This window comes from Ruditapes philippinarum, unplaced genomic scaffold (genome assembly GCF_026571515.1).
Source record: "Ruditapes philippinarum isolate M1 unplaced genomic scaffold, ASM2657151v2 ctg7513_1_1_1_1, whole genome shotgun sequence".
Taxonomy (NCBI): Eukaryota; Metazoa; Mollusca; class Bivalvia; order Venerida; family Veneridae; genus Ruditapes; species Ruditapes philippinarum.
This window is the reverse complement of record NW_026857356.1, coordinates 19,236-27,249: the sequence shown is the minus strand read 5'-3', so window position 1 is coordinate 27,249 and position 8,014 is coordinate 19,236. Positions and strand designations below refer to the sequence as shown.

Genomic DNA, 8,014 nt, shown 5'->3' with positions numbered 1-8,014 from the left:
ATATATTGGGACCTTGGTGGAAGAGATCTACGCCGAAGAATTAAGGGGAGATCACTGTGTGGAGATTGCTTGTATTTAAAAGTTTATAATACTGCACGTTTGTAACGTCATTTTTCATTGGATAATCATAACGTTTACATAGTTTTGTATACACGGCTGCTGTCGATTCATGAAGAAATCTTACTTTTTTCTCTAAAAATGATGCTTGCTGTACGGAAGCCCTGGAGGGACATTTATTATTTAAAATTTAGTACTTAAAATTTATTACTTATTACCTATTATCTATAACTTATAACTTATTATTTAAAGATTATGACTTATTATTTACATATTATCTGAACCGCGCTATATTTGGCGGGAGAAACAAGATGTTAATTGAGGCGATGACCGAAAAGGATGAAGTTGAGGATCAGTTACAGATGGTATGTATGATACATTAATAAGTCAATAATTAAATGTAACTGCACGCTGTTTAGAATAATTTCTACTTTATTGAAACCTTTTTGTGGACGTTAAGTAGGAAACAATTTTTCTTGTTCTCAATTTTGTTGAAAAAAGAAATGTCCCGATTACAGCAGTAGGTACAGGGCCATTTTAGATCTAGTATTCTGACTATCTGCGGCATTTAAACAGCGACCTTTATTTCATATATTATTTGATCTAGGTTCCTGATTATAGTAAAGCCTTGAGAAAGTTTTTAAGTGTATTGGATTGGACCTTTTCGAAAACCTAGCTAAATACCGTTTTCCGGTACGTTATGGATTTAGCTGTGTACCAAATGAAGTACATAACACACTTACATGATATTTCTATTTTTCTTCATTATTTTACCGTTTCAGATGAAAAATATCAGGTGCATATTTTCAAAAAAAATGTTTATAATGAAAATCAATTAAATTAAAACAGTCATTGTGACATCTTCCATAAGAAATAGAGATATTTTCTGCGTAAATGTGTTAAGCATGAAACATTTTCTAGTAAGTGTCTACAAAGATTGTTCAAATAAAAGCCCTGGGGTCAAAACTGGCCCTGCCCCAGGTGTGTTATTGTTTTTAACTATATGTGTAAAGAAAAAAACTTCTTTTAAAATACCCAACAAGCTAGACCTTAGATGTTTAGCATGAATAATTTTCTAATGCGTGTCTACCAAGTTTGTTCAAATAAAAGCCCTGGGGTTTAAACTGGCCCCGCTCCGGGGGCCTATATACAGGTGAGCGACTTTAGGACCATCATGGCCCTCTTGTTAACTAAGTGTTATGGGTAAGTTCTAATGGATATTTACAGAAATTTTGTTTGGATCTGTGTGTTATTTATTGTTTATGTGCACTTAATGTTTAAATTAAAAGGTATTATGGCAAAATGAAAACTTATTTTGATCTTTATCCGTTCACTCACTATAAACTCTTGGATGGGCATAATGTCACTTTAAATATTTTAAAATATTTAAGATAATCCTTTGATATTCAAAAAGATCTTTATTGTAGCGACTTCTTTTTACCATTATCTTATTTACTTTAAAAGCATATTCCTCAGATATGAAAACAAATATTTGTTTCAAAAAAGTGCAAAATTTTTTGGTAATGTAAGAATGGATTTAGTGCATGTTAGCAAATTACTTAGAAAGAGATAATTATGTGCTTGAAGTGTAATACATAATTTACCTTAGATATAGCAAAATGTAAACAAATTTACATTTTGACATCCACTCAAAATATTTGGTCACTTATAATACAAAGCTTTTTTGTCCTATCACCACTAGCCAGGATCAGGCCCAATTCCCAATCCAAAATATCCTCTTTGTTTCCCAATTAAATAAAAATCCCCAACATAGCAAAATAACACCAACAAACAAACTGTTCATCTACTTTTATTTATTAACAATTAAAGAATTAACCATTAGAAGAAAACTATCATAATGTGACTGTCATTATTATAGAACAACTGAGTTAAGCTAAAACAGTACATAAGTTCCATTTTCTTCTATTATTATTTTTGTCTTTTGTGTACTTAAAAATCATTTTGCATACCGATATTTCCTCTCATTTTGATTTAAACTCATCCTCTTTTAGATTTTCATTAAATAAGATTGATTATCTGTTGTTGATATTTTCTTTCTAATGTGGCCTCCTGCAATAAATTCGGGCGTATATTGCAGAGCAGATGATAATATGTCTACACTTATTCTGAGTGATAGCTTAATAGAAAGTTTGAAGATTAAAAGTTGAAAAGACTGCATACATACAAAGAACACATTGAAATGATACTTGATGTTGGATGTATGAATAAGGAAAAGTACCATAAGTATTGTTTTTGGCAATAAATAGTGTGTATATATTCAGAATAAAATGTTACATTGATAAATGATATGTCAACACAAAGATCACATTGTAAATCTTTACCAAGTTTGTTCTTTGAGCATTATAATGGACTTGGCATTAAAATGGGGCTAATTTTATAGCAGGGTGGCAGTGTATAAACCTTATTTAGTATCAGACAAGGTAAAGAATCACCTTTAAAGATAAGAAATAGTTAGTAAAGTTTTTTTATGCTTTGCAGGATCGTACGCGGAAACAGAAGTTACAGCAGCTAGTACAAAGCATAATGGCCACTAAAAAACTGAAAGGCAATCTCTTTCAAAGGTATGATGGAAAGTAAAATTCTCAGAATTTGTTATTTATGTATTATTTGCAAAAGTTAGTTCATTTGGGAAATGAATATGCTTTTTGAAGAGATTTAGTGTCACCAATTATTTTAAAATTGGCCCCAGCCTTGATGGCCATAGGTTTCCAATATTGAAAAACACTATAGAGACTACTGTTTCAGTCAAAATATCCTGGAAATTGGTGTGAAAGGTTGTGCTGATGATTTCTAGGGCAGTGTCTAATATGGTTACACTAGGTTACTAGAAAAACTAGGTTACACAGCCAATATGGATATACATTTATACACCTTTAATGATAGGTAATAAATCTTAAGTAATAAGTCTTAAGTAATAAATCTTAAGTAATAAATCTTAAGTAATAAGTCTTAAGTAATAAGTATTAAGTAATAGGTCTTAAGTAATAGGTCTTAAGTAATAAGTCTTAAGTAATAAATTTTAAGTAATAGGTCTTAAGTAATAGGTCTTAAGTAATAGGTCTTAATTAGTCCCCTACCGGTTTAACCGGAGGGGACTTCAGGTTTACCCTCCGTCCGTCTGTCTGTCTGTTAGTCCGTCAGTCCGTCCACAAAACTGGATCCCGCGACAACGCAAAAAATACTAAAAATATTTTTATGAAACTTAATATATGGATAGATGGCAGTATGGAAATTATGCACGTCGTTCCTTTTGTTCCTATGTTGAAAATTCTGGTTGCTATGGCAACAAATAGCCTGAATTTCAAGATTTCTGATTTAGATTTTTCAGCTTTTTCACCATAAAATCTTTATTTCTTAAGGTGTTTACTTCAAACTTTAAATATAAGTTTCTTGTCATCATCCACATCATATGCGACAAGGTTTACAACTCTAGCACAAAAAATTATCAGTATTACCTCCCTTGAACTTAGAATTTTTATGAAAAATAATGTTGTCTTTTTTAAATAACTTCTTTATTTCCTAATGTATCTACTTCAAACTTCATATAATATTTTTATATGTGTCTTATTATCACTCAACATTTTTGAGAAGGTTAAATACTCTAGCATGACTATTTTCAGAATTATGTCCCCCTTGAACTTAGATTTTTTTCGAGAAATTGGTATTTTTTACTCCAACTTCTTCATTCCTAATAGGATTTACTTTAAAATCCCACATCATAATAATATGACAAGGTTGTATAAATATAATTTACTTACTAAGGCAGGGAAACTTAACACATTATTGTGATATAGACAAACTTAGAACTCAAAAGATTTTAGTTCATTCACTGGTAAAATTGAATGGCCAATGGCCCATCAGAATGTTGCTGGGGTTCTAATCGGTAGGGGACTTATGGATTGCTTGCAATACTATGATAATTGCTTGTTTTGACTAGAATTATGCTCTTTTAAAACTTTAAGTAATAGAATTTATTACTTTACATATTCATTATTTGTTATTAATGATTGGATTGTCTTCTTACGTACTTAAAACAATAACTCTTAGGAAAAGAGCTTCCAGTATCCCAAACTAAATTTGACATTGATTTATATTTTAGGTCCACTTGTGAAATATTGCCTGAATTTTGCAATTAATGGCAAAAATATTGTTATAACAATGCTCGATGCCATTATCAAATTCCAACTGAACTTGACGTTAACAAGAAAACAGACTTGATGTAATTGATCACGAAATTGAATTTGCTAAAATTGACCAAAACATGTCTGTAAAGTGTTTGATTTGTTCATGCTTAACACCCATTTAAAAAGTACCTATAGTTTGATCAATCTGAACTTGATCCTGACATTTATATGGCCTTCAACTTTAGAGGTTAATTCTTGAATTTTGCTAAATGTAATGCTGCATTGTTCTTATTTGAATTATTATTTATCATTCTGAGACTAAACAACACTGTTGACAAATTGCACATAATGAATGATTCATATAGGAATTTGGGCATCAAGGCCAATTCATTGAATTGCGCAAATTGTCAGAACTATGAAAATACTTGGTTTATACAGAATTTATTTTAGTTCAATTGTGCAGGAAGCTATAAGCTTATAAACGCACTTTCGAATCCGTTCCTGGAACCAACCAGTACTGAGCAATTAGTATAAAGTTTCTTGCTCAAGGAAACAACGACTTGCCCCTGTCAGGGTTTGAACCCATGCAGCTAGCGATCATTAGATTACTAGTCCGAAGCGTTAACCACTCGGCCATGCCGCCACTTATGAAAATACTTGACAGATGCTAATCATAATTGAGTACCTTTGACAAACTGATATGTTAAGCAATTTGAGCAAGACCTTCACCTTCAGATAACATTTACCTTTAAGGTTATTTGTTCAATTCTGCAGGTCTTTGTAACATATACAAATTTGAAAAAAAGTCAGAAAAGGTTTATCACCCTCAGTTAATTTTGGTGATAATATTATAATTTCATGCATGATTTACTTGTTGCATCATTACTTTTCTAAGACCTGGAAACTTGGAAAGAATATAGGTCAGGGTCACCACCCAGTTTTGTGACAGCAAATATTGAATTTATCTTGATTTCAACATAATCAATTTGATCAAGATTGGTATTTATGGTTGTCGTTTGCTATGTATAGGTTAGTGTTTAATAATATGCATTAACAAAAATAATTGGTCAAGCCTGCCGCAGGCAGGCGACCAATTATTTTTGTTAATGCATATTATTAAACATTAACCTATTTAATGATCAACATTATTTTTTCTACCAAAAACAAGACATTTCTCTAAATCACGATAGCTCCGCCCTTTCGCTCTACAAGATGTCTACACCTTGTCAAGTTTCTAACGTGTCACATTTAGATAAGCTAAATAAATGACCTTTTCAACATATAATCAGGCACAATTTGTACTGAAATGTCACAGAATTTATACCTTTATCTACAGTAAGACTATCATGTTTCTATAAAATATCTGGAAAAAAACAGTGAGGAAAACGATGCAATTAGGTAAAAAAACAATTGAGTTAATGACATGAGTTCATCCTTTTAAAATAAATGGAAAATGTGAGAAAAAATACATTATACAAATCCGTTATTAGCTTCAAGTTATTCACTAATATTTAAAATCCCTATTGATCTGCTCATTTGAAAAACAGTTCTTTTCTTTCAGTGTGGAGGGGGTCCATTTAGCCAAAAAATGTAATAATTGTATTCTTGATAATGCAGTTCATTCCTATCAGGTGAAAGAAAATAATGATTCGTTTACTTTTTCTAGAAAATATAAGGTTTAAAACGGTCAGCAATTTATAACAGACATTTTTCTTAGAGTTAAAAGGATTTAAAAAAAGTTTGTCTCTGCGTGCCCAACATGTATCATATATGTAATAAATCAATTGATTGTAAAAAACATTTAGAAACACCTGACTTCGTCTAATTTTTTTTATGTTGGCACTGTTTTGCTAACCTTTATATTTTACAATTCAGAGTGTACACCATACCTCTAACTCCTCCCTAATATAATGCATTATTGAAATTTGTTAGACTGCGGTTAGACGACAGATTAAGTGAATTTTGTTTAGTTAGTACACATTAACCAAAGTTTGACTTAGCAGAAATTTGAAAAATACTACAATGTGATTGGACAAAAAATAATGTTGATCATTAAATGGACAAACATATATTTACTTTGGTCATGTGATGTATGCATTATATTAACAACTTATATTAAATGATATTAATGAAGATAAAACAAGTAAGACCAAGTAATGATAGCTACAACTATATTATAGTTTTTTTATGAAGCAGTAATGAACAATTCAATTTAATATAAACATACTGAAAACATGACTTAAAATAACATTTTTAGAATAATTTCTTTGTTCTCCTTTTTGCCATTGTTGCAATTAACCAAGTTTATAATAGATCTATAACTCCTTACAAATAACAATTTAGTAACAACAAATAAAAGTATAGAAATAAGTAATGATCAATTATATTTACATGGCTTCTTTAATTTATAAACTAAATATTATTCTGTTTTTAGCACACGAGTCCTTATACTAGAAGTGGTCGTGGGCGTGAAGGAGGTCAGAATACAAGGTGCCCATAGGTTGGCAACATTTTAGCAAAGGGAAATACAGAATTGTTATGAAAAGGAATGGAGGTGGTACACGATATATATACAAGAATTCTGATGAAGAAGTAACAGTAGATGAAATACTCATAGAAGGGAAAGCATTTTACTTTAAGGATGGCAAAAGCAAGTTTGGTTTATTTGAGGAAATGGCTGTTACCCTTGTGACAGCTTCTGGACAAGAAATTTCAGGCTTCACAGACAGAAATGGTCTGCCCTGTTGCATCACAGAGTATGTTAAAGCTTATGCCAGACTGTACCCATCTCAGTGTCATTTATACTTAAGAACGAAAATCAAATCAGAATCGGATACAGATAAATGTTTAAAAACAAAAGAAGAAAGTCCGTGTTTCCTTGTAAACAACATTAAAGCTGGGTTGCTGGAAATATCATTTGAGAAAAAAACACAATCTGTATATGCTGATACAGGAAGTTCCATTTTCATTAAATCATACAGAACTGCTATGTCTTTGGCAAAAGATGATCTTGAAGAATACAATGTTTTCAATGATGGCTATTTAGTAATTAGTGTACAGAAAGACAATAAAGAATATTTGGTAGACAATGAAAATGTTTACTATTTCCCACAAGTAAATTTTGATCCAAATCAAGTTGTTTGCTTCATTCATGGACCGAATATTATTCATGGGAGTGAAACTGACGACTTGAATCATCTTATTATAGGATGCCTGACAATATTTCATATTATTTTCAATATAACATGCAAAAGTCCTTTTAAATACAAAAAAAAAATCAATTTCAGTATATCAAAAAATCTCAGTTGAGTTCCTTTAAGAATTAGCTTTTGAGCTTACAGAAATTATTAATACACACTCATGTTTATATACTATACTCGTTTTGTTAAAAACCTTGTGTTAAATAAAGCTATTATAAATTTCTACAAATATTTATTGTCATTTCTTAAGAGAAATTGTAACTACATTTCATTAAAATATTTATTCCCATTATTGCACTAAATCATCCCTTACGAGTGAAATATAAGAAAAGCTGAAAGAACTTTCGCCATACTGAAGTCATTTTATGGAAGTGGGATCTCGACTTTTAATGTTTAATTGTTTTGAATAGATTGCAGATTATGTTTTGCTTGGTCGTGTGGGGTTGTGTTCATTGAACGCTGCCTTTCTTTTGTGTTCTTGTTTTCCGTATTAAAGTGAATTATATATTGTAGTTTTTATGTAGGAAAAGTTGTCGGTTACATTTCAAAAGCTTAATAAAATTTTAACTATCGATTTTTTGTGCTTTGTTACGAATGCGCTTTAGAGGCACT

At 30.8% G+C, this 8,014-nt stretch overlaps 1 long non-coding RNA gene across 1 annotated transcript; it reads left to right on the top strand.

Moving 5' to 3' along the window:
• The first annotated feature begins 217 nt into the window (after window positions 1-217).
• Window positions 218-7,632, top strand: LOC132749456 (uncharacterized). The gene is made up of 3 exons (XR_009628419.1): window positions 218-422; window positions 2,557-2,639; window positions 6,637-7,632. It is a non-coding gene; the product is annotated as an uncharacterized LOC132749456 (long non-coding RNA).
• Window positions 7,633-8,014: the final 382 nt, after the last annotated feature.